This window comes from Oryctolagus cuniculus, chromosome 1 (assembly GCF_964237555.1).
Source record: "Oryctolagus cuniculus chromosome 1, mOryCun1.1, whole genome shotgun sequence".
NCBI lineage: Eukaryota > Metazoa > Chordata > Mammalia > Lagomorpha > Leporidae > Oryctolagus > Oryctolagus cuniculus.
The window spans coordinates 198,478,236-198,504,835 of NC_091432.1; the positions used below are offsets into that span (position 1 = coordinate 198,478,236).

Sequence of the window (26,600 nt, forward strand, 5' to 3'; positions counted from 1 at the left end):
GCTCCTGCCATCGGATCAGTGCGGTGCGCTGGCTGCAGTGCGCCGGCCATGGTGGTCATTGGAGGGTGAACCAATGGCAAAGGAAGACCTTTCTCTCTCTCTCTCTCTCTCACTGTCCACTCTGCCTGTCAAAAAATTAAAAAAAAAAAATGTATAATGTGAATGAGGACTGAACTCCAGCAGAATGAGTAGAAATAAAAGTGGAGTTCAACTGACAGCAGGTTATTGATAGATTCTGATGACTCTTCAAGGGCCAGAGTTTCCAGTTCAAACATAATTTTAGTTACCAATACAGCATAAACTGGTCTCTGACTAATAAATAAGTTAATTGACCCCGTGGGACAGAGCTGTCAATTACGACTTAACTGTCTTTCCTTTGAATGCAGCACATTCCAACAGCCTACTTAATAGTTTGTGTAGTCAGATGCATTTGGTCTCCCTGGGTGAACTGCAAGCTCCATGAAGGCAGGCACCAGCTCTGTCACGTTCACATTGTACATGCCTGATACTTCACAGGTGCTCAGTTAATATTTAGTGATCAATTCATCTAGTCCTTGGGTAAGGCTTTGGTATCTGTGAGGGTCTTCAAAAAAGTTTGTGGAGGGGTGGGTGTTTGGCCTAGCAGTTAAATGCTGATTGGGATGCCCACATCCCAGTATTGGGGTGCCCAGGTTCAAATCCCAGCTCCTCCTCCAATTCCAACTTCCTGCTAAGGTACACCCTTGGAGGCAGCAGGTGAAGGCTCAAGTTGTTGGGTCCCTGCAACCCATATGGGAGACCTGAATTGAGTTTTGAGTTTCTAGCTCTCAGCTTTGAGCTGGCCCAGTCGCAAGCTGTTGAGGGTATCTGGGGAGTGAATCAGTAGATGAATGCACTCGCTCTCTCGCTCGCTCTCTCTCTGTTTCTCCCCCTTTCCCTTTTTCTCCCTCCCCCACCTCTCAAGTAAATGAATAATGATGTTTTTAAATTTGTGGGAAAATGGAATTAAAAGATAACATGCATTTTCCGTGAGTGTGTTGAAGAGCCCTTGTAAGACTCTCAGGACCACAAATTCCTTTATGCATTTACCTAATGCAGGAAAGGAAGCCCTCCCAGAGTGCTGCTAGTCTTCTGGCTTGGGCTGTTAGATTCCCCAGGTCTTGCTTCCTACGGGTGGGGCTCCAAGACTTGATGCCAGATGAGCTGAGTTTCTGGCAGAGGGGCTAGTTCTTGTTCTGAGGTCTTAACTATAAATGGATTCTGCTGTTTCCTGTCCCCAGGTGAACTCAGTGGGCCTGCAGCTGGCAATGGGAGCCCAGAGATAATGGCTTCTCTGCTGGAACCTGCCTACCTCTGACCAAGAGATGGCACTGGTATAGGCTGACCAAGCAGGAAATTCCAAACCCTCTTCCTGAAACTCTAAGCAGCTTAAGAATGGAGTTGGAATACCTCCCCATGAAGAGAGCCCAGTCTTATGTAACTTTATAGACGGCCTTTTTGAGGAAAAAAACAAACTGTTCCTCAGCTAGCGCTGGACTTTTTGAGACACATCCTGCATTCCTTCCTAGCTGCTCAGCAACTCCTACTGGAAGCAGCTAAGAGGACAGAATTGAAGACTGGCCAGGGTAAGGGAGGAGACAGGAAGAAAAGGGTGGGGGGAAGGGGCGTCTGGTTCTGGCCGAAGCATGCTGTTCGGTTCTTATGCCCGGGACCTGCATTAGAGGGAGTGCAGTGCGGGTGGGGTGGGAACTCTAGGAGAGGAGTTGGTTGTACCAAAAGCCAACCACTTTGCTAGGCATCCCACAGCCTAGCAAAGAGGACTAGTACTACATGTGTAAGCATGTTCACAGCTAGGGCCAGAGCTGTGGCATAGTGGGTTAAGCTGCCGTCTGCGAGCCCAGAATCCCATATGGGCACCTGTTGGATTCCCAGTTCCACTGCCCCACTTCCAATCCAGCACCCTACTAATGGCCTGGGAAAAGCAGCAGAAGATGGCCCAACTGTTTAGGCCTGAGCCACCCACAGAGGAGTCCCAGATGAAGCTCCTGGCTCCTGGTTACAGTCTGGCTCAGCCCTGGCCATTGCAGCCTGCTATCTGGGGAGTGAACCAGCACATGGAAGATTCTCTCTCTCTCTCTCTCTCTCTCTCTCTCCAACTCCAACTTTCAAATAAATTAATTTAAAAAATGTTCACAGCTACAATGAACCAAATTGTGTTCTGCAGGAAGACAGTTTTCCAATTAAGTTTGGTAAAGATTAAGTCCTCCTTTGTTCAGTTCAGTAATCGTTTTAGGCATCTATCATGTGCTAGACTTTAGGCTAGGTTGAGTGATTTCCAAGATGTAGGAGATAGTCTCTATCCTCAGTGTGCAACCAAGGGGAAAAGAGAAGCTATTTAAATAACTATACTTCTTTGCTTTTTTAAAAAAAAATTACTTGTTCGTTTGAAAGGCAGAGTTAGAGAGAGAGAGAAGGAAAGATAGAGATCTTCTATCTGCTGGTTCACTCCCCAAATGGTAGCAATGGCTGGAGCTGGGTTAGTCTGAAATCAGGAGCCAGGAACGTCTTCCAGGTTTCCCACATGGGTACAGGGGCCCAGGCACTCAGATGATCTTTGGTGCTTTCACAGGCCATTAGCAGGGAGCTGGATTGGAAGTGGGGCAGCCAGGACTCAACCAGTGCTCATATGGGATGGCAACACCACAGGCGGTGGCTTTACTCATTATACCACAGCACCAGCCCCTACTTCTTTGCCTTATAGCCCTTGGTGCTTTATGTAATTCTTGTATCTTAACTCTCCTCTATAAAAATGGTAGGAGGTTTATGTCTACCTGTGACTAATGTACTAATTCAAGGAAAAAAAAATCCCCCCTCTTCAGGTAGGACTGTTATTTTACAAAATTGTTAGTGAAAGGAACAGGCACAAGTTTAGAGTATCTTCATCCTAATTGTTTTATTTCCATAATTTTTCCAAGTTGATGTAAAGCATTTCAAGACTTTGTCACGTGAATCTTCCAAAATAACATTTAGCTTTCTCAGTGAAACCCAGTTTGCCCCAGGACATGCCTGCGGCTTTTGCTTCTTCCCTGAAGTTAGACACTCAATAGGCATTCGATAAGCACTGTCCCAGTAGAGGTGTCTGTCCTCTTTCATGCTGATGTGAGCAGTGCCTCGTGTCTTCTGTGCTGATGTGGCCCATGAAGGTCAGGCTTTCAGGCTTCTGAGGATTCCGGAGGGCCCAAAAAAGCCCATCAACCTGTTTACTGCCAGAATTCTCAGAAATTACAAGTAAACAAAAAAGAAGAAAATGTGTATCCATTTTTAAATAAAAATGTTTAATTTTAAATAAAAATTGTACTTCATAATTTGCTTTATTAAAAAAAGCAATGTCCTGGGTACAGTTTTATCATAGCAACCATCACAACACAATGTTTTATTATGCTTTGTAGAGTATATCATTGCATGGATTGTGCCACAATTATTTAACTAATTCACTAATAAGGGAATATTTAGAATATTTTCTAATGTTTTTGCTTTTAATAGTGCTCAGCAGATATCCCTATGCATATAAATTTGTGTGATTTTTCAATATAATTTATTAATACATTTCATAGAAGTAGGCTGAAGAATATGCTTCTTTCATATTTTGCTGCATATTACTTGACTGCCCGCTTGAATATTTCATTCACTCATTTGAGAAACTTTATCTACTCTATATGCCAGACACTGTTGTCAGAACAAAACTAATCCCAAGCTGCTCAACACTGGACAGCCAATACACCAGAGAGGAGAGCTGACCCAGGAGTGGCTACCAGGAAGAAAGCAGACTTTGTGGTCCTAGATATGCCCTTCCCCAAGTTGCAAGCTAGCAGGATGACTTTTCAAGGAGAAAAGGTCATTGCAGGAGGTCAGGGAAGACAGTGGGTCAGCAGACTAGCCACAGTAACAAGACTGGTCCCAGATAAATCAGAAGATTAGCAGTAGTTAGCTTGTGTTAGTAAAGATGGGGAAAGAGAAGGGAAGATGCTGTTATAGCAGCAGATAAGGATAGACAGAGTTCCAGCCTCGCGGAGCTTGCTGTCGAGTGTTAGAAGCCAAGGAACAATTATAAAAAGCACACAACCATGGCACATAATGTAGGCTAGTAAGAGCCAAGGAATGTGTGATAGTTTAACTGAAAACCTGCAGTAATTAGGAATTAGCCACATAAATGGAGAAGCAGTGTTCAGTTCGTAGAATTGATGGTATAACTGCAGGGCAAAGGATGAGACTGAAACGGCCAGGGCCATGGCTCACTAGGCTAATCCTCCACCGGCACCCTGGGTTCTAGTCCCAGTTGCTCCTCTTCCAGTCCAGCTCTCTGCTGAGGCCTGGGAGGGCAGCGGAGGATGGCCCAAGTCCTTGGGTCCTGTGGCCCAGGAGAGCAGCGGAGGATGGCCCAAGTGCTTGGGTCCCTGCACCCACATTGGAGACCGGGAGGAGGTACCCGGCTCCTGACTTTGGATTGGCGCAGTGCCGACCGTAGCAGCCATTAGAGGAATGAACCAATGGAAGGAAGACCTTTCTCTCTGTCTCTCTCTCACTGTCTATAACTCTCTCACTGTCTAACTCTGCCTGGCAAAAATAATGAGACTGAAGAGGTGAGTGATGAAGGGCAGAGTATACCTTTAAGGAGTTTGGATTTTATGGAAGGCCTTGAGGGTTTTTTAAGCAAGAGAGTGATATAAATAGATCTCATTTTCAAAGGATAACTCTTTAGAGGGAGATCAAGTTAGAGCTGACATAGGAATTCAGCCAGCTGATCAGTACAGGTTAGTCTTAAGTAGCAGAAGGGATGGAGAGGTATGAATAGAATAATAAGACAATTTTTTTTATGTAGTAGGATAAATAAAGTTGAAGGATATATGGATAACAGAAATCCAAAATTGGTGACTTGAATAAGGTAAAAGTTAATTTCTTTCTCAACAATCAAAGCAGAAATCCAGAGATAAACAGTCCTGGGCTGGAATGGCAGCTCCACAGTCATTAGAAGACCTGGGTAGGCCCCTTCCACTTATTTGCTCTGCTGTCCCTCGATCATCTTTATGGCTTACTGAACTTCTGTTCACCATATCTACCTCCTAGCGCAGGATGGAGAATGAAGGATGCCTCCTGTCGGTCATAAAGAGATTACCCAGAAGTCCCACACGACACTTATACCATAACTCAGTCAAATGACCTACCTGCAAGGGAGGTGAAAATGTAGCATTTTAGTTGGGTAGCATTGTACGCAGCTAAATATTTGGGTTCTGTTAGTTTGAAAGAGAAAAGGAGAATGATTTTTTTTTTTTTTACTTGAAAAGTAGAGAGGCAGAGAAAGAGAGGCAGACAGATCTATCCACTGAGTCATTCCCCAAAAGGAGGTAAGAGTCAGGGCTGGGCCAGGCTGAAGCCAGAAGATGGAAACCCAGTCTGGGTCTGTCATGTAAGTGGCAGGGACTCAACTACTTGAGCCAGCACCTCTGCTTTCCAGAGTGGGCGTTAGCAAGAAACTGGAATCAAGATCTGAGCCAGGACACAAACCCAGATACTCTGATACAGGATGCTGGCAACCAAGTGGAGTCTTAACCACTACACCAAATGTCCACTGTGGGAGAATGAATATTTGATTGGCAATTAACATATTCAGCCCTGGGAAAGTGTGAAACTAATTCAATTCATCTGAATTGTTTACAAAATACATAGATTGCACAAAGATATACATATGTCAGTGTTTGAGAGAGATTTATTTGGCCACTGGGCAAAGATTTAGCATATTAAAATTCTGTTTTATTCTTGTCAAGAATGAACAAGTGTTAACTCCCCTGCTTAAATGTGAACGTAACTATATTGATTTGTCTTAAATCACTACCACATGAAATTGCCATGTTTGAGATGTTCAGTATCTTGTCATTCATTAATATTTAAACTATGTAAAGACAGAACAATGGATTGCTGCTGCATATTAATCCCACATTAAGACATTTGCTTATTGTACTCCACCAAGGATATTAGCAGTATATTATAAATGTGGAGAGAGTAAGGGCTTTGATATTAGATGAGAAATCCAAACACAAGTCCCTTACTTTCTAGCTCTGTGATCTTGGATAGCATTAATTTCTGCAAGAACCTCAATTTGCTCAATTACAAAATAGGAATGATAATATTTACTTGAGATGCTGGTTAAATCCCCCATGATCCACATTTGCATGTCTAGTCTCAAGTCACAGTTTCTGACTCCTTTTTCCTGGCAGTGCAGACCCTGGGAGACAGTGGTGATGACTCAGCTGGGTCCCTGCCTTCCACATGGAGAGCTGAATTGAGTCCCCGGCTGCCAGCTTAGGCCCTGACTCTGGTCCAGCCATTGTGGGTATCTGGAGGATGAGCTGGCAAATGGAAGTTTTCTATCTAGTGTTTTTGTCCCTCTCTATCTGCTTCTCAGATAATTAATTAACTAATTAATTACAATATTTGCTTTGCATGGTTACTGTGAAGATTCAAAATGTATTTATGAGGGGCCAGTGTTGTGGCTCAGGGAGTTAAGCTGCCATTTGCAACACCAGCATCCCATATCTGAGCACCAGTTCAAGTCCCAGCTGCTCTGCTTCCTGTCCAGCTCCCTGCTAATGTGCCTAGGAAAACAGCAGATGATGTGGGTCCCTGCCACCTATTTGGGAAACCCAGATGGAATTCCTGGCTCCTTGTTTCAGCCTGGCTCAATTCTGGCTGTTGTAGGCATTTGGGCAGTGAACCAACAGGTGGAAAATCTCTTGCTCGCTCTCTCTCTCTCTCCCTCTCCCCTTCAGTCTCTGTTGCTCTGCCTTTCAAATAAATTAATCTTTTTAAAAAATACATTTATGACATATTTAATATGATGGATAGCATAGTAAATAATAAATAATACCTCATGTTATTATAAGTATTAGACTCCAGCTGTGTCATTCATTTCCCTCTAGCTCATGTTATATGGAAAGCTATAATCCCAAAGATTCACTAACCATTTGTACATCATTCTTAGGTTGCCCCCATAGAGTTTGATCCTATTTACAAAACCTGTGATAGTCAGCCGGCGCCGTGGCTCACTAGGCTAATCCTCCGCCTTGCGGCACCGGCACACCGGGTTCTAGTCCCAGTCGGGGCGCCGGATTCTGTCCCAGTTGCCCTCTTCCAGGCCAGCTCTCTGCTGTGGCCAGGGAGTGCAGTGGAGGATGGCCCAAGTGCTTGGGCCCTGCACCCCATGGGAGACCAGGAGAAGTACCTGGCTCCTGCCATCGGATCAGTGGTGCGCCAGTTGCAGCGCGCTGGCCACGGCGGCCATTGGAGGGTGAACCAACGGCAAAGGAAGACCTTTCTCTCTCTCTCTCTCTCTCTGTCCACTCTGCCTGTAAAAAAAAAAAAAAAAAAAAAAAAAAAAAAAAAAAAAAAAAAAAAAAAAAAACAAACCTGTGATAGTGTGTACATTGGTTGTAAAGCACTAAGTCTTTGAGTCTTTGCTTGAAATGGACTCACCCATCCTCATGCCTTTCATCCATACTTACTGTGTTCAAACCTATCTGTCTGGGTAGTTTTCTTGTTATATACAACTAGACCACATACAGAACTGGAGAGCAGGGGGATTAGGGCCTGAGCCATTGCAAGTGTGGATTTGGATCCTGGGAGCAGGGAGGCGGGGAGAATGCCTTGTAAAGGCATGGAATAGTATCGTTCAGCAGAAATAGAAAGATAAAGATGGTTTATGGTTCCATCTACACCCCAGAATGATAATGCAATAAACCAAATTCCACAGATGCTTTTGAAGTGCTTTATGTGAGGGAAATTAGCCAGCCTGTCAGCTCCAGTACAAATAACCTCAGGGATCCTCCTTCACATTCCTCACTGGCTCCTTAGAGGGGCCACCTCTGAAATATCTGCATCAGCCCTGTGGGAAGAAGAAAGCCATCTTTAGGTAGGCCCAAGAAGGTCAGAACTTTGAGATTATAGAGCTTGAATAAAGAGGTCTTTTAAGAGCTAGAATAAGGGTCAGCAAAGGATGGTGCACAAAACTGAGAATGACTTGTACATTTTTAAAAGGATTGGGGAAAAAGTATATTATACATTTTTAAATTGCTAAGGGAGTACATTTCAAATGTTTCCACCACAAAAAGTGATGATATGCTAATTAGCTTGAGTTAATCATTCCACATTGTGGGTGTTGATCATTACTTTGTATTCCATGTATACAAATAATTACCAACTATAAATTATACAACTAATTATTGATTTATAATTATTAATAAGTTATTAACTAACAACAAAATTTAAAATGCAAAGGCTATGTGGCAGAATTATGTGTCCCATGAAGCCAAAATATTTACAATCTGGCCCTTTATGGGAAGAGTTTGCTGATCCCTCAAACAGAGGCCCCTTCTCTGAAAGGTGGTCGGGCTCACCAGAGTCAACAAGGAAGCTTAAACATCTCTTGAATCCCAAGGTAGGCATTGGCAAAAACAAGATGTCAAGAACAGATTTCGATTTCTCCTCTTCGAGTTCTGGAGGCCTAGATGAACCGCATCCTGAGGGACTGCTGGGCTGGAAAGAGTGAAGGCTTGTGTTGGGTTTGGAATACAGTCTTGCCTTTGTTCTGACTGAGCAGTGGAATGAATCCCTTCATTAATGTTGCTTTCTCAGGACTTTTAGGCCAACCCCAGTAAATCTTGCTGCTGAATGAGCTATCTGGGATACAAGCCTCAGACAAGTGTCCTGGGCCCTCAAATGGGGGGGGTGGGGGGTGGGGGTGGGGATTTGGTTTGTAACTCCCAAATCTAGCAGTGGGGAAAGTGAAGGTTTTTCATCTGGCTTGCATGTTTTAACTTTTTCTATTATTACACTTTAGAGGAAATTAATACATTATATCTAGGTAAGCAGATTCCTCACTGTTTCACCTGCTCCTCAAAAAAAAAAGTGTGAACCGGAGGCCTGAAAGAAGGGCACAGCAGCTCTGAGCATGGACCAGGCCCACTTCCCAACAGGGCCTCTGTGACCCAGAATGCCAGGGCTCTCCACCTAGATCAAAACTTGACAGCATTTGCATTTCCTATTACTTTTTTCCCCCAAAACATTTTCCCTTGCCTTACCATCAGGGACTTAATACAATTAGTCCGTTTCCAGATGGTAAACCTCAAGCTTTGAGAGGACAGGTACCCTGCCCCAGATGACCCAGCAAGTTAGAGGAAAAGCCAAGAATGAAAGCAGTGTTCCCATCTTCGGGCATCCTGCCACTATCCTAGGCACGGGCAGCTTCCAGATAGGGCTGAGATCAACCTCCCTTATCACTAGTGATCAAATTTAGTTGTTTCTGAGGCTGCATTGTTCTGATGACCAAGTGAACAAGCCTTGTATGATGGAGGAAAAAAAAACGTATTGACTAATGGTTTACCAGCCTGCCTTCCTGCCAACATCCCAGCTCCTAAAGGAATCGGTATGTTGTGTCACCGAGGATGGTTATGAGTCAGCCACAGGCAGGACAATGATGGAGTCACTATTATGTGAGCTTGGCTGCTTTTTTTTCCACTTCAGCATTCCTACCTGGTGTGTGGTACATTTTTGTCATTCCACAATAGTCTGCCAGCACGTGGCACCCAGCACGCCATCTACATCTATTTACATCAGCTGTCTGGCTGTCAGCCTCCTCTTAACTGCTGTCTGCGTGCTGGGGCAAGTAGAAACCTGTGCCAGGAGCTGCCTTGCAGAGGCAGAGTGGGACACCCAGAGGGCTCCAGATACTGTGGTCCGAGTCAGGTCCCTAGAACCTTAGTTTATCCCTTGGGGACTACGGAGACTTTGAGGAAAGATTATCTGGGCACTGGCTGCCAGCCAGATGAGGCTTGCTTCTTGGTGTTTCTATCCTGTTGTGTCTAGGAAGGAAGCTCTGGTGACACAGATCTTCAAGGAATCTGATGTACCTGCTAATAACCAGGAAATCATTTGAGAACCAGCCTAACCTCTGCTTTGTCTTAAATATTCCATAAAGCCTTCTCAAGAAGACTTTCTGTCAGCAGATGTCAGAACATCACATGTCAACACTTGCTACACTAATCTTGAACTGGTGACTGATAAGCTGAGCTGGTTAGCTGAGTGGCAGTTTTTCCTTGTTTTTATTTAGATCATTTCCAGTGCAGCTAATTTGTGTATGTTGTGCATATCCTGTACAAAATAACATATTAGGTCTTTTGTCCGAAGCCTACCTGGCTCAAAAAAAAAAAAAAAAAAAAAGTGAACAAGGCCTACCTGGCTTAGGAGAATGCTGTGGGCAACAGCTTTCCATTTGAGATCCAGCTGATCCTAGAGATTTGGAACTAGACAACTGAACATTGGGGCGCTCTGTTTTCCTTTCCCCTTCCCAGTCTCTGTTAATGCAGAACTGTTTTCAACAAGGCTTGCTTCCTCCAGAATCCAACTTAGCAACCTGGAGAAGCCTGAGGCCACTCCTATAGCAGGAAGCTGCCCTACATTTGGGCAGTAACCAGTAGAACTTGATACTGACGCCAGAGTGTAAAAATAAACACCTCCTACAGTTCTGTCTTAATCCATTGGCATCAGAGTTGCTATTATTAACTCGTAGGCCTCACAGGCAGCTGTGATGGGCAGACAGCAGCCTGGACAGACCTATCTTGCCATCTTGGGATCATATTGTTTCTTCCCTTCACCTACTGGGATCTGATCTGAGCCCCAGAAGAGGCACCGGCAGTCTGGGAGCATGCCCTACACAGGCAATGCCGGAGTTGGATTAGTGTCTTTGGTTCGAAGAGCCTCAAGTCTCCAGGGTCCAGCCTACTGGGGTGTAATGGACACAAGATGATGGACTTAGTCTGAGTACAGGGGAGAGAGACAAGAATGACTGTCTTCCATTTCCTTTGGCTCTTCCAAAGAGATTTTTGCCCGCCAGTTCCCTGAACCTGCAGCCTATAGATTTACTGGGAAACTGAGAAAGGAGAGAGGAAAGGACTCTGCTGGCCATCTGCCAAAGATACAGTCCTAGTAGTGACTTATTACTGAGCACTTACCACATGTCAGTACTTTACTCATGTGTAACATCTTATTTAATTCTACATCAAGCCTTTGAGGTTCCTGATACTTGGGACTCAGGCCAGACTCCAGCCACCACTTTTTAAATTTTTTGTTTGAGTAAACAAAAACAAAAAATTACTAATACTTTAGTGTTATATCTTAAACCCAGTTAATAATGTACAGAAATGGTCTTTGCTGCCACCTGCTAGTGAGGCCTACCCAGTACTCTTACCAAGCACCTTGTGCTGGACTCCAGAGACTGTCTCCAAATTCTGCTGGAAGATAGGACTTTGATTGGGAGTCAGGAGTTTCAGGGACAGTGACCCCTCTGCTGAGAACTCAGCCAACTAGAACCTGGTTTCCCAGGGGAACAAGGCGGTGATGGCTTCTGGCAGTCATGCTGAAGACAGGATATACTTAAATGAAGAGAGTTCCTTGAAGGGCAGCTAGCTTCCCTCTCCTTTTATCTCCCGACTCTGGTCCCACAACTGGCTTGTGTAATCCAATCTAGATTCTTCTCATAGCCTACTTCACCGTGCATATGTGCCCTTTTATTTACAGCTTTGGACAAACTGATTGGATAGCAGCTTACCAGCCTGCGTGCTTCATTCTGTGAGGCGAGGGGGCAGGGACTGGGAAGAAGCAGAGAACCCTCTGGCCTTGCTTCCTGGAGACCAGGAGCCAAAGGGAACAACCAAGCAATAAGCAAGGGGCCGACCACACTGAACAATGGAGGAGCAGCATGGGGGGGCTTTTTTCCAGCTAATTTGCTCCTGCAGAGAGCTGGCCAGCAGGCCTTGCTGGGACTTTCTGACATCCACCCTGGTACACTGTCTTTAGTCTTGCTGATTCTGCTCCTTGCTGCTCACCCACACCTAGCACTGGGAGGCTTTGTCCCGGGGGCCTCGTTTACTGCCGCATTCTCCATCCCCTCATCTGAAGACCTCAGTCTGTCAAGGTAGGAACTAAAGCTTTCCTAATTTACTACAGTCCTCTTCTCTCCCACTAATCCACAGCCTCAAAATAAATAGGGTTTACATACAGCAAATTCCAAGTCTCTAGAGATTTATAACTGGAGCAGTTGGAAGCCAGGCACCTGGGAGTGTAGGTGTGGGTATGTTTTTTTGTATTCCTATTGGAGTGCACAAGGGTTCCTGCATACGGAACAATGGGCTTTGGGTTTAAATGTGGCTACGTTTCTAAGTAGAACTGAAAGGGACCTTAAGAGATCATCTGATTGATCCCAATGCCACCAGACAAGCACTGCAAGTCGAGCTGAGAAGGGACTCAAATGGTTAGCCTAATGGTGAAAGGCATGCACTTGCCAGCAGCATAACCAGAGACTTTTTTTTTCTAGAGATAATCCTTTTTTTCTAGAGACCCTGGGACCAAGATACGTTTGTTATTATCAACTTTTTAAGCTCAATGAGAGTTGGTACCTTCTAGCATATTTTCCTGGGTATAATTTCCCAGTGCTGTGGTTTCCATTCCATTTTACCCATGACCATCAGAGGTAAAAAGCTTTGGAGCCTGTTGAGGGTTCCACCCCTGGATATTCTGTCAGTAATATTTTTTGAGGGTGCCCATGTATTTCCATTTCATAAGGGAGGACGTAGACTTGGGGAAAAGACAGCACGCACACACCGAGGTGGTCCCAGGAAAGAATCCATTCTGCTTCAGAGCCAAGCCTCTTCTGGAGTGTTTGTGTTTGACTTTTGGGGTGGGCTTTTAGCTGAACAACATGTGTGAGAAGCTAGAAACAAAGCTAGTTCTGTGCTTCGAAAGAGGACTATATTAGGAAGGCCTAATAAGGAAGCAGCTGGTGTGTCTGGGACGGCTCTACAGGCTACGCCCCTCCAGCATGCTCCCAGCGTGCTAGCTGGTCTCACTTGCAGTCCAAAATAGCATAATACCAGTTAGGGACAGTGGCCTCTTCAGCTAGGAGCAACTTCAGATCCAAAGGAAAGACAGATGACCCCCTGGGCGTGGCTGCTATTCCATTTGTGGAATCAGACCCCTGATGCCATAGTCAGGTGCTCTCGAGCATCTAACAGCTTATTTATTCTCTCTTTGCAACTCAGTCCCAGACACCCTCAGAAATCACTGTTACCACCAAATTTTAAACCTCAAAATGCTTTCAGCATCTCTCACATATTTTGGAGAGAAATACATCTTACAGGAAACTCAGAGCCTCCGTCTAAATCTCATGGCCCGTAAAGGGTAGAGCCTTGGCAGCGAACGGAGTGTGCTACACAAGTGGACTCACCTGCACTCAGTTACAAAGTTTTATTTCTGTTCTGGGAAGTTAAATCCCCACTAGTGAAGTTAATCAGTATCATTTTGCAAACACCTTTGATCTGGGAGCCAAGAAGAAAGAGAAAAAGGGATGGTTTCTATCAGTTAATTATTTATCTTACTGCCCATATCCCAGCCCCAACAAATCATACTCAATCCTGGCCTTTGCCTTTTGCGCAAAGGTTTTCACAGTGTCTTCCTCTAAGCCCTTAGATCCCCTAGAATTGCCTTCTCTGCTTCAACCAGGGTAGCTCTGTTTATATAGTAGGGCTGGGGAAAAAAATTGAAACGACTTCTGTTAGCCATTGTCTCACATCCTGAAACATCCTTCTGTTCTGGCTCTCTCCAAAGACATATTAGCATATTTGGGCAAAATTATGAGCCCCTAAAATTGGGGCTATTTCCCCTGAACATCCAGCGTATAGTACCTCATACATAGTAAGAGTGTAGTAGATCCTTGTTTGATTGATTAATTGAATCAAGATGGTGTTAGAGCCTCCAGATACTTCTAGATCAGAGAAGAGAGTATAGTATACCATAATTTATTTTGGTTTCTTAGGATTTGAACCTTCTAACCTTTGTTACTGGCATCAGTCACATAGTCTAAGGCAAAAATATGGCCCAAAGGAATTACCTAACATAGGTTATTGCTGGTGTAGCGGATGCCTGACTAGATTCAAACAAAAGCACTTCCTGTTGATTTTTAAAGAAGAGTGTCTTGAAGTAGAAGGTCAGCAGAAAGACTGTGGGGAAAGACATGAGATAGAGGTATACTAAGATCATAGTCTTGTCTTTTTTTAGTACTTCTTGCTTTTGCTAAAATTTATCCTTCTAGGAGCAGGCTGTAGGCCTAGAAAGTAAGATGCCATTAAGATAGATGCATCCCAGGCTGGCATTCTGATGTAGGAGATAAAGCCTCCACCTGCCATGCTGGCATCCTATATGGGCACCAGTTTGAGTCCTGCTGCTCCACTTCCAATCCTGCTCCCTGCTGATGGCCTGGGAAGGCAGTAGAAGATGGCCTAAGTGCTGGGCCGCTGTACCCACATGGGAGACCCAGATGAAGCTCCTGGCTCCTGGCTTTGGCCTGGTCCAGTTTTGGCCATTGTAGACATCTGGGTAGTGAACCAGCCGAATGGAAGACCTCTCTCTATATATATATCACTTTCTCTAACTCTGAATTTCAAACAAACAAATAAATATTTTTAAAGAGAGAAAGATACCCACTTTGGGAGTACTTGTGTTAGATACATGACTCAAGCTTCCTGCCACACAGACCCTGAGCAGTGATGAATCAAGTATTGGGTCTCTGTCACCACCTGGGAGACCTGGACTGCATTACCAGCTCCCACCTATGCACAGGCCAAGTCCCAGCCATTGTAGGTGTTTAGGGAGTGAACCAGTGGATGAGAGCTCTCTCTCTGCCTCTAAAATTAATTAATCATAAAATTATCTGCCTTGACAGTTTCCAAAACTACTGAGTGTCTTGATTGCAGGAAATGCAGATCTTTTTCTCTGCTAAACTATACTTGTAAAATCTGCAGCCTGTTACATGCACATGTCTGTATATCATTTTTGTTTCTGGTTTTTAGTTTGGCTGTATTTTTTTTAAGATTCTATTTATTTATTTGAGAGGTAGTTACAGATAAAAAGAGGGAGAGACAGAGAAAGGTCTTCCATCCACTGGTTCACTCTCCAAATGGCCAGAGCTGGGCTGATCCAAAGCCAGGAGCCAGGAGCTTCCTCCAGGTCTCCCACGTGCATGCAAGGGCCCAAGGACTTGGGCCATCTTCCACTGCTTTCCCAGGCCATAGCAAAGAGCTGGATGGGAAGAGGAGTGGCCAGGACTAGAACTGGCACCAACAGGGGATGCCTCTGCTGCAGGCAAAGGATTAGCCTACACCACAGCGTCGGCCCCTGTATTTTACTTTTAATAGTGTTTTTGTTAAATTTATAATATATTTAATTTTGTATAAAGCCAAATAACAGAAAAAAGGTACATTAATGGAATAGCTGGCCAAATTAAAATAAAGTCTGAAAGTTTGGCTAATAGTAATATCCTCAGTGTTAACTTCTTTGTTTTAACAAGTATCTTCGTTTTAAAGATTTATTTACTTATTTGAAAGAGTTACAGAGAGAGAGTGGGAGTGAGAGCACTCTTCCATTCACTAATTCACTCCCCCAAATGGCAGCAATGACCAGGGCTAGGGCAGACCAAAGCCAGAAGCCAGGAGTTTCATCCAGGTCTCCCATGTGGGTGCAGGGGCCCAAGTACTTGAGCCATCTTCCACTGCTTTCCCAGGTGCACCAGCTCTTTGTTCTTTGTATTGGAGGCTATCCTCAAAAATCTGGTAATCCTTGGTTACTGATGCATATTTAGAATGAGGCATTAAAAACCTGAGAATGTGGAGAGGGAACAGGTGTATCCACTAGTGAACTTGTCTGGTGAGCGATTGCAGCACCTGTCTTTTTCATGGGGGAACACCTAAGGTCTGTTTTATTTTATTTATTTATTTTTTTTAGAGATTACTTTTTCAATGGGGTAGTTAGTTTCTGCAGAGAAGTAATCTTCCAAAGCTAGGGATGGGCTAAGTAAGTTTGGCTCTGCTTTCTCCAAAAGTAGGAGAAAAGAGTCTAGGAATTCTCTGATGGCAATTTTCCATTTACTACCCCAGTTTTTAGATTGGCCCCTATCCTGCTTTTTTCTGTGCCTTATTTCCTAGTGTCTAATGCAGTTCCACTTAAGACAAATAACTCAGCCCACATAATCAAGAAAAGATGTTAGGCCCAGCTAGAAGAAATGCTTTGACGATTTTAGAGGTGAGGCCCTCCCCAAGAGTGAGCATCTAGAACATCAGGTTGCACAGATGCCTGACCTACCGAGCCAGCCAGCAGACTGCCCTCCCGACCCCAGCAGCTTCCCACACACCACTGCTGTGATGTCCGCCTATTTGTGCCAGCCGCCTCAGGGGGAGGGGGGTTAAAGCACATACCGGTATCTCTTGGTTAGGTTATTTTCTCTAGAAAGCTAATATTATGAATTCCTTCCTAACTCTTTTGTTTTTGTTTTTTGTTGTTGTTGTTTTACAACAAGCTCTGGTAGGTTTTATTAAAGAAAAAATTGCATGATTCACTTTTCACCGGTCTGTTCTGGCATGCTTCTAATAGTATCAGAATCACCTGGATCAATGATAGAGCGAGTGCATATTCTGTAGTATTTTCCACAAGCTGTGCCCATCAATATTGTTGCCACTGTTGATGGACACCAGTTTTGGCCAACATGGCATAATACAAAAATATGGAACGATTCATGAATTTGCATGTCATCCTTGTGCAGGGGCCATGCTAATCTTTTCTGTATCATTCCAATTTTAGTATATGTGCTGCCGAAGCGGGCACAGTTCCTAACTTTTTTGAAGTTTATTTGCTAATCTACTTTCTCATCTATCACTTCTGGAATATTATCTGCCATTATCCAAGGACTGTCATCAGAAGTGTGTTAAACCTCATTCTATCCTCTCTTAATTTCTCTTTCATTTTTTTGTCTGCTTGTCTTTCTATATTGTGTTCTATATAATTCCTCAACTCTATTTTCCAGTTCACTAATTCTCACTTCAACTTTATGTAATCCACTGTTAAAACTCATCTGTTGAGTTTTCATTTTAATAATTATTTCTAGTTTTAAAGCTCCATTTGATCATTTGATTCTATAATAGATCTTCCTGGTCATTTCTAATAATCTCTTGGAACTTGCATATCTTTGAGATTTTATCCTTAAATTTTTTATTTTATTTTATTTTATTTTATTTTATTTATTTATTTTTTATTTTTTGACAGGCAGAGTGGACAGTGAGAGAGAGAGAGACAGAGAGAAAGGTCTTCCTTTGCCGTTGGTTCACCCTCCAATGGCCGCCGCGGCCGGCGCGCTGCGGCCGGCGCACCACTGATCCGATGGCAGGAGCCAGGAGCCAGGTGCTTTTCCTGGTCTCCCATGGGGTGCAGGGCCCAAGCACTTGGGCCATCCTCCACTGCACTCCCTGGCCACAGCAGAGAGCTGGCCTGGAAGAGGGGCAACCGGGACAGAATCCGGCGCCCCAACTGGGACTAGAACCCGGTGTGCCGGCGCCGCTAGGCGGAGGATTAGCCTAGTGAGCCGCGGCGCCGGCCTATCCTTAAATTTTTTTAAGATTTATTTTATTTATTTGAAAGTCAGAGTTACACAGAGGGAGAAGAGGCAGAAAAAGAGAGAGAGAGAGAGAGAGAGAGAGAGATGTCTTCCATCTGCTGGTTCACTCCCCAGATGGCTACAACTGCCGGAGCTGTGCCAATCCAAAGCCAGGAGCCAGGAGCTTCTTCTGGGTCTCCCACATGGGCGCAGGGGCCCAAGGACTTGGGCCATCTTCTATTGCCATCCCAGGCCATAGCAGAGAGCTGGATCGGAAGAGGAGCAGCCGGAACTAGAACTGGCGCCCCTTTCAGATGCCGGCACTTCAGACCAGGATGTTAACCCCCTGCACCACAGCGCCGGCCCCGATCCTTCATTTTTTTTAAAGATTTATTTTATTTATTTGAAGGAGTTTCAGAGAGAGGTAGAGACAGACAGAGAGGTCTTCCATTCGCTGGTTCACTCCCCAGATGGCCGCAATGGCTGGAGCTGCGCCGATCCAAAGCCAGGAGCCAGGAGCTTCTTCCGGGTCTCCCATGTGGGTGCAGGGACCCAAGGACTTGGGCCATCTTCCCACGCTTTCCCAGGCTCTAGCAGAGAGCTGGATCAGAAGAGGAGCAGCCAGGACTAGAACCAGTGCCCATATGGGATGCCAGCACTTCAGGCCAGGGCTGTGCCACAGCGCCGGCCCCAGAGATCTTATCCTTTATTTAAAACATTCCACACATAGGTGATTTGCATTCTGTATTTGTCAGTTTTGATTTGTGAAGGCCTTGCTATATGAATATATTGTTTTCTGTTATTCACTCATTATGTTTTTATCCTTCATTTTTTAAAAATTAATTAATTTGAATAACACAGAGAAAGAGACAGACTGGACTGGGCTGAAGCTGGGAGCTGGGAACTCAATCCAGGTCTTCCGCGTGGGTAGCAGGAACCCAATTATTTGAGCCATCAGCGCTGCTTCCCAGGGTCAGCATTATCAGGAGGCTGGGGTCAGAAGCCAGATAACTAACCCACGTACTCCAACATGGGACATTTATGTCCCAACCAGAGTCTTAACACCCACCCCCCCTCATGTGTACTTGTAGTGGTTGGTTGTGAGTTAATTTGGGCATGCTCTATAATTTTGAGAATCCTTTTGACTTAACTTTGGAGATACTTTTCTCCAGAGAAGATTTGTATCTGCTTCTGTCAAAGCTGTAAGACACCATCAACCTTGGATTGTTGAGCTTTCTTCAGGGTTCCCAGCTTAATTCAGAAATCAAAGGTTTGGCTCTATTACTTTTTCACTGATCCAAGACTTCTCATCTTGACTGCATTGATGCTTTGGGAGTTGACTAACAAGAAACCCTGATGTTCCCTCATGCTTACTTCACATTTAATTTTTCCCCTTCCAGGAATCAGCCTTGGCAATTTCTCCTATTACTGTTTGTCTTGATATGCTTTTAAAAGTATACATTATGAGGGACCAGCACTGTGGCACAGCCAGTTAAAGCCCCAGCCTGCAGCGCCAGCATCCCATATAGGTGGCGGTTTGAGTCTTGGCTGCTCCACTTCCAATCCAGCTCCCTGCTAATGTGCCTGGGAAAGCAGCAGAAGATGGCCCAAGTGCTTGGGTCTCAGCATCTGTGTGGGAGACCCAGCAGAAGCTCCTGGTTCCTGGCTTCGGATAGGCTCAACTTCAGCCATTGCGGCCATTTGGGGAGTGAACCAGCAGATGGAAGACCTCTCTCTCTCTCTCGAACTCTGTCTTTCAAATAAATAAATTTTTTAAAAGAAAAATGATGGGATGGTTGCTGGTGAGAGGGAAGTTATGGGGGGATAAGTCACTATAATCCAAAAATTGTACTTTGGAAATTTATATTTATTAAATAAAAGTTGAAAAAGAAAAAAAGTGTATGTTATTGGGCTGGTGTTGTAGTATAGTGAATTAAGCCGCTGCCTGGGATGCCAACATCCCATATGCACACTGGTTCGAGTCCCAGCTGCTCCACTTCTGATTTAGCTCCCTGCTAATGTGCCTGGGAAATCAGTGGAAGATGGCCCAAGTCTTTTTTTTTTTTTTTTTTTGGACAGGCAGAGACAGTGAGAGAGAGAGAGACAGCAGAAAGGTCTTCTTTTTCCGTTGGTTCACCCCCACAAATGGCCACTACAGCTGGCGTGTCGCAGCCAGCACGCTGCGCCAATCCAAAACCAGGAGCCAGGTGCTTCCTCCTGGTCTCCCATGTGGGTGCAGGGCCCAAGCACTTGGACCATCCTCCACTGCCTTCCCGGGCCACAGCAGACAGCTGGACTGGAAGAGGAACAACCGGGACAGAATCCGGCTCCCCAACCTGGACTGGAACCAGGGTGCCAGCGCCACAGGTGGAGGATTAGCCTAGTGAGCCGCAGTGCCGGCCTGATGGCCCAAGTCTTTAGACCCCCTGCACCCACATGGGAAATCTGGATGAAGCTCCTGGCTCCTAGCTTTGGGCTGGCCCACTCCTGGCGGTTGCAGCCGTCTGGAGAGTGAACCAGTAGATGGAAGATCTCTCTGTCTGCCTGTCTGTCTCTCTCTGTAACTCTACCTTTCAAATAAATAAATCTTTATAAAAAAAGTTTTTAAATATATGTTATATAGGATCCAGTTTTTTTGCAGTGGAAAGGATTCCATAAATATCTATAGGAAGCAGAAGTCTCTGTATACAGTTTTATACCCTACTTTTCATTATTAGCTTAAAAGCCTTTTCTATGCCATCCCTTATAAATGTAAGTTTTATGGTTCCATTTTATTCCATTGCATAGTAGTGCACCATTTAGTTAATTATTTTTCTCTGTTGTTGTTGTTTTTGTTTTTTGAGATTGATGTATTTATTTTGAAAGAGTTACAGACAAGGAGAGACACAGAGAGCCATTTACTATTCATATATTTGCCCATGCTAGACATTTCACACAAGTGGAATGAAACAATATATAACCTGCTTGGACTTAGCAAATGTTGATTTTTTTCACTTAGTATATTGTCTTCAAGGTTCATCCCTGATATAGCATATACCAATACTTCATTCCTTTTTATTGCTAAATAATATTCAATTATACAGATATACCACATTTATCACTTCTTTTATTGATGAACATTTTTACTATTCCCAATTTTGACTATTATTCATATACAAGCTTTTATGTGAACATGTTCTCATTTTTCTTGGAATATATGTACTTGGGAGCAGAACTGTTTGATTATATGGACCTCCAGACTGTTTTCTAATGTGGTTGCACCATTACACAATGCCCCCAACAATGGATAGGGGATCCACTTTCTCCACACAATCATCAACACTTATTATTGTCTGTTGTCTTTTTTGTTTTGTTTTAGCCACTCTAGTGGGGTCAAGTGGTATCTCATTTTAGTTATAATTTGTACTTCCCTAATGACTAATAATGTTGATCATCTTATTATGTGCTTTTTGAACATTTGTGTGTCTTCTTTGGGAGAATGTCTACTCAAATCCTCTGCACATGTTTAATTGAGTTGTGTTTTTTTCTTTTCATTTTTTTTAAAATAGTGACTTTATTTATTTGAAAGACAGAATTCCAGAGAGAGGTAGAGACAGAGAGAGAGACAGAAGTCTTCCATCTGCTGGTTCATCCCCAAATGGCCACAACAGCTGAAGTTGAGCCTATCCAAAGCCATGAACCAGAAGCTTCTTCTGGGTGATTCCATAAGGGTGCTGGGTCTTCCGCTGCCTTCCCAGGCACATAAGCAGGGAGCTGGATTGGAAGTGACGCAGCCAGGACTTGAACTGGCACCATATGGGATGCCAGGCCAGGGCTTTAACCTGTTGCGCCACAGCGCCGGCCCCATTGAGTTGTCTTCTTATTGCTGAATTTTTTATGTATTCTGGATAGAAGTTCCTTGTCAGACATAGTGATTTGCAAACTTCCTCCAGTTCTGTGGGTTATCTTTGGATTATCTATTTTTGTTTGTTTACTTTAATTTTAACCATCCTAGTGGGTGTGAAATAGCATCTCATTGAATTGGTTTTGATTTACATTACCCTAATGACTAACTGTTGTTGAGCAACTTTTCGTGGGTTGAGGGCCATTTGTGTTAATCTCCTTTGGAGAAATGTCAGTTTAAGTTCTTTGCTCGTTTTTAAGTTGGGTTGTTAGTCTCTTTGTCATTGATTTGTAGAGACACCCATTTTTAAACCAATTGGCTCTCACCCCTGGCCTTCGAGCCTCTCTTTTAAAGGGTTCCTCCTCTTCTTTGAGTCTTTAGACAAATAGTTTCAGAGCATCTTCTCCACCTCCAGGATATTCCCCTTTCTTACAGCTTTTTGAATTCCCAAACATCAAGATTGGTTATTTAACTTCAGTCCTTCCTGTTACCTTTTGGCTTCTACTGTTTTGAGAAAAGTTACACAGAAAGCACAGATTATATTTGAACATGAAGGTTCCTATAGATGCTGAAACACGGGTGACCCACTGACAACCCATCGTACAACTGGATCTTCCGGAGGCCCCCTTCATTCAGTTTCCACAAATTAGAAAGAGCCCAAGCAGACACACATGCGCTTTAGAGCTGAGGGCGTGGCCTTTTCATTATCCTGATTGTATCCTTTGAAGCACAGATATCTTAAATTTTTGTGTAGTCCAATTTATCTATTTTCTCTAGATTCCTCTTGTACGGTATGTGAGAGGGGTCGGTTCTACTTCAGCCACCACTAGTGGACCCTCTGAAGAGCCAGAGAACTGAATGGAACGTGTGTTGGCACACGGGCCTGTAGCCACTTCGGCCCTAAGACGTGTGTTACAAGGTCCCTGCAGTGCAGTCTGTATTTTCTGAGACAGACCCATGTTCCCCAGGAGGCAGGCGCGTGCACACGCACACAGAGGCTTTGGGTAGAATGACGACTGCTGATGACAGCCGCCCCTCAGGGCTCCAGGAGTCCCCTCCCAGGCTGACTGCTCCACCTCTAGGCTAGCCTGGAATCCCAGTGAGAGGAAGAAGCTGGAAAACACAGTCATTCAGAGAGAAAAGAGGAGGGAGAAGTTTCTGGCTGAGATCTGAAAGGAGGGGCCTGAGAAAGGAAGGAAGGAAGGAAGGAAGGAAGCTTCCAGGCTCTGCCCAGACTCCTTCCCTGAGACTCCTGAGAGGAGTAGGCCCAGCTCTCCCTGCCGGGAGATCGGGAGAGATCTCCATCTGCCGGCGCCGACTGCCCTCCGCTGCCGACTCCTTTCTCTCCCCTCCCCCTTCGCCGGGCTAACAGGCCCACGGGGACTGCCGGGGAGCGGGGAGCGAGGCTGAGCGGCTGTACTGTGGGCATGCCCGCTCCTCTCCCTTCCCCCTTCCCTTGGCAGCAACGTCACCGCAGCACCAGCGGCCGCGGCAGCAGCAAGGAGACGGCGCTGGGATTGCGCAGCCTCCCTGCATTAGCAGCGATGCCATTGTATTAGCAGAAATCAGATCTTAGGGAGTCGGCCCAGGGCCCCCTGTGTGGGCCCGGGAACAGTGCCTCGGCAGGAACTGTCAAGGCAGAGCAAAAGGAGCAGAAGCCTCCGGTCCAGCTGAAGGCTCCTTACAGAGGTATGGCTCAGCGCAGCTGGGGGAGGGGCAGGGCAGAGCCAACAGCGCAAGCCATCGGCATTCGGGCCCTGGCTGCCAAGGACTGGCTTTGTCTTTCCAAAAGAGGGAGAGAGCGCGCGTGCGAGCGTTAGACAAGCTCATCCATGCATAGGTTTGTGCTGTGGTGCAGAGACGGGGAGAAGCAGAGTTTGAGCATCATTGTGCTGTTTTGTCAGGAAGCAGGAGACTCCATCCTTTCTTTTTGGGCATTTCTAATGAAGCTGCTCTTCGCTGCTGTAGTCAGAGTGGAGGGGGTCAGATCTGGAAACAAAGGCTTAATGGGAGGAGACTACAAAAGCTGTAAGTTCATGATGGAGAAGATGCAGGCATCCATGCTTTCAGGAGGGGCTGGGAAGCCGCTCCCTGCACGCACACACTCACACACACACTCACACACCATGCCTTCTGGTGCTGTGAGAGCCACTAGGCTCCAAGAAAGAATGTTGACCAAGATGTCCCACAGTAGGTTGGGGGCAGGGGATGGTCATTGCAATGTCTAGGGCACCTGACCTGTTATAACAAGCCATCTTACTCATGGATTCCTAGCAGGAAGAGACCTGAGCATAAGCTAATAACTCCCAAATCCACCCTCCTGCCATCATACCTTCAGTCCTTCCCAAGGACCTGGGCAGGAAAAGACCTTTTGGTCCTGCTGAGGCTGCTCATCAGGACCTCAAGTCAAGGTCAGCCTGCAGGAGAGCAGCAGCTGAGTCCCTTTGTCTCCCCTATCTCCCTTCAAGAGGCCAGAAAAGAGGGGGAGGGTTATTTGGCAAAAAAGACGCTGATGCCCAAAGACAGGAGAAACCTTTTTTTGCTGGAGTTTCCCTGCCTTGAGTTGCCCTATTGCTGAAATAGGAGAGTTCCGTAAATCCCCATGCCTGTTGGAATCCTTGTTGGAGGATTCAAAACATATGAAAATAGGAGACAGTAGATCCATGTTTTGAAATAGATGATTGAAGAATACCCTGGAAAGTTGTGGGAGAGTGTTAACTCCCAAAAGCCATCTTGGAGTGGGAACTACAGACAGGGAAAGAGGGTTTGGGGGCTGTCACGAGGACAGGGAGATGAGGGCTGCCAAGCGGGGCGGGAGTGGGGCTAGCAGAACATGCATGGGAACAGACACAGAAAGGGACTGTAATAGAGAATGGAGAGGCCTGTAACACAGCCTGTTTGAGTGGAAGCTACAGTGTGGACAACCAGGAAAAGTAGAAAGCAGCTGCTCTGGGAGCACGGTAAATGCAAGGACTTTAGGAAGAAAGAGGGTGTGGCCCTGATCATTTTCTCTGGGAGGCAGTTGTAGTGGAAATAATTAAGAATTGGGCAGACCTGGGTTTGGATTGCATCTCCGCTCTGTTATCTTGAGCAAACTACTTATATCCTCTAAGCTTTAGTTTTCTCATCTGTAAAATGGGAGTGATTATGCCTACTTGAAGGTGTTACGGTGGAATTTGAGATGTTACTTGTAAATCACCTGGCATGTTAGTGCCCAATAAATCATCGCTAGTATTATGATGATGATAAGTCAAGAGACACCCACCAGGGCCGGCGCCATGGCTCACTTGGTTAATCCTCCGCCTTGCTGCGCCGGCATCCCATATGGGTGCCAGGTTCTAGTCCCGCTGCTCCTCTTCCAGTCCGGCTCTCTGCTGTGGCCCCGGAAGGCAGTGGAGGATGGCCCAAGTGCTTGGGCCCTGTGCCCGCGTGGGAGACCAGGAGGAAGCATCTGGCTCCTGGCTTCGGATCGGTGCAGCGCTGGCCGTGGCGGCCATTTAGGGAGTGAACCAACGGAAGGAAGACCTTTCTCTATGTCTCTCTCTGTCTATAACTCTACCTGTCAAATAAATTAATTAAAAAAAAAAAAAAGAGGCACCCACCGAGACTCGGCCGGGAAGGGGCTCTCAGAAAGCTTCCCCTAAGCCGGCGCCGTGGCTCAATAGGCTAATCCTCCACCTTGCGGCGCCGGCACACTGGGTTCTAGTCCCGGTTGGGGCGCCGGATTCTGTCCCGGTTGCCCCTCTTCCAGGCCAGCTCTCTGCTATGGCCAGGGAGTGCAGTGGAGGATGGCCCAGGTGCTTGGGCCCTGCACCCCATGGGAGACCAGGAAAAGCACCTGGCTCCTGGCTCCTGCCAGGATCAGCGCGGTGCGCCGGCTGCAGCGGCGGCCATTGGAGGGTGAACCAGCGGCAAAGGAAGACCTTTCTCTCTCTGTCTCTCTCTCTCACTGTCCACTCTGCCTGTCAAAAAAAAAAAAAAAAAAAAGAAAGCTTCCCCTGACTAGAGTTTGTAACCTGATCTGGCTGAGCTCACCACTCCACTACATATCAGATAAGCATGGCTAGAGGGCTCATCCTCAGAGAGCCTCTTTTCCACTTCTTATTCGGGATCTTCTGTTCCTTCCCCATCCTCAGCTTCCAGATCTCTCCATTGAATTAGGGTGCAAAAAGAGTCTGCAACGATGTCTTCCACACCTGTGCTTTCTCTTCACCTTCCTTAGAGCTCGTGGGCCCTCGTCGTAAACTTGTCTTGACATTAGAACAAACCACGCTCAGGAAAAAGTCTGAAATCATCTCTCAGGGAATGTTCTCTGTGGTGTTTGAAATCGAATCACAGGTACAGCACACTCTCATTACATTCTTAACTGATCAAGAAAAGATGTCAAAAGTTAGGATTCCTGAGTCCCATCTTTATTGTTATTTGTTCACTGAGTGATCTTGGGCAAGTCATTTCATTTTTCTAGGGGTCAATTTCCTTGTTCATTTTAATGAATATGGCTCTGCCCACTTTGCTAAGTTGGATTGAGGATAATGACGTATACATAAAAAGTGCTTTGTAAATAATGTGAAGCAGTTATGGAACAAAGCATGATTACAAAATCTCAGAGATGCCTGCAGAACTTCACCTCCAGCTGGCTGAATTGTTAACAATCCCTAAGATATAAAAATACAAGTTAAAATAAAAATCAGTAAAAGAGCTTGAAACATAAAGACCCGACATAACCCAAATTTAAAGATAACACTATACAGTTTTTAGAGAACAATTATTTTATGATCTTGGGATAAAGACTTCTTAGGGTACATAAAGCTTTAATCATAAAAGAAAAAAACTGATAAATTGGACTTCATAAAATTTTAAATGTCTGTTAATAAGAAGCACTGTTAAGAAAGCTAACAGGCAAGCCTCTGGCTGAGAGAAAATATTTCCAAGACAAGGATCTGACTAGAATAAAATTTACCCAAAATAAATTTTAAAAACTCCTATAACTCAATAATAAAAGGCAAACAACTCAATTTTATTAAATGTGTAAAATACTAGAGAAATAACCAAGCATCTGCCGTGTTCGAAGGACCATATAAGAAATTCTAGGGTTGTGGAATTGGCTGGCTCTCAGTCTCCGACCTCAAGGAACTGTGCTCTAGTCTAGGACACAGATGTGGAAACACTGTTCTAATACAACCATCAGCACCTGCCAGTCAGGGATCCAGTGTG

General features: G+C 45.1%; 1 protein-coding gene and 1 non-coding gene across 14 annotated transcripts in view; one reads left to right on the forward strand and one right to left on the reverse strand.

The window, feature by feature from the left end:
- Window positions 1–26,600, forward strand: part of RUSC2 (RUN and SH3 domain containing 2) — a 76,706-nt gene that overhangs the window by 16,932 nt on the left and 33,174 nt on the right. For 4 of the 13 annotated variants that reach the window (XM_070053958.1, XM_070053944.1, XM_070053963.1 and 1 more), the window contains exon 2: window positions 18,904–23,075. The exons of 6 other annotated variants lie outside the window; for them this stretch is intronic. The gene's annotated coding sequence lies outside the window, so the exon portion shown is untranslated. Of the gene's footprint in view, window positions 1–1,259; window positions 1,605–18,903; window positions 23,076–26,600 lie in introns of all 13 variants that reach the window. 3 more of the 13 variants (XM_070053949.1, XM_070053953.1, XM_070053960.1) reach the window with 1 other exon arrangement.
- On the reverse strand, window positions 16,631–16,737 carry LOC127484973 (U6 spliceosomal RNA). The gene has a single exon (XR_007912176.1). It is a non-coding gene; the product is annotated as a U6 spliceosomal RNA (small nuclear RNA).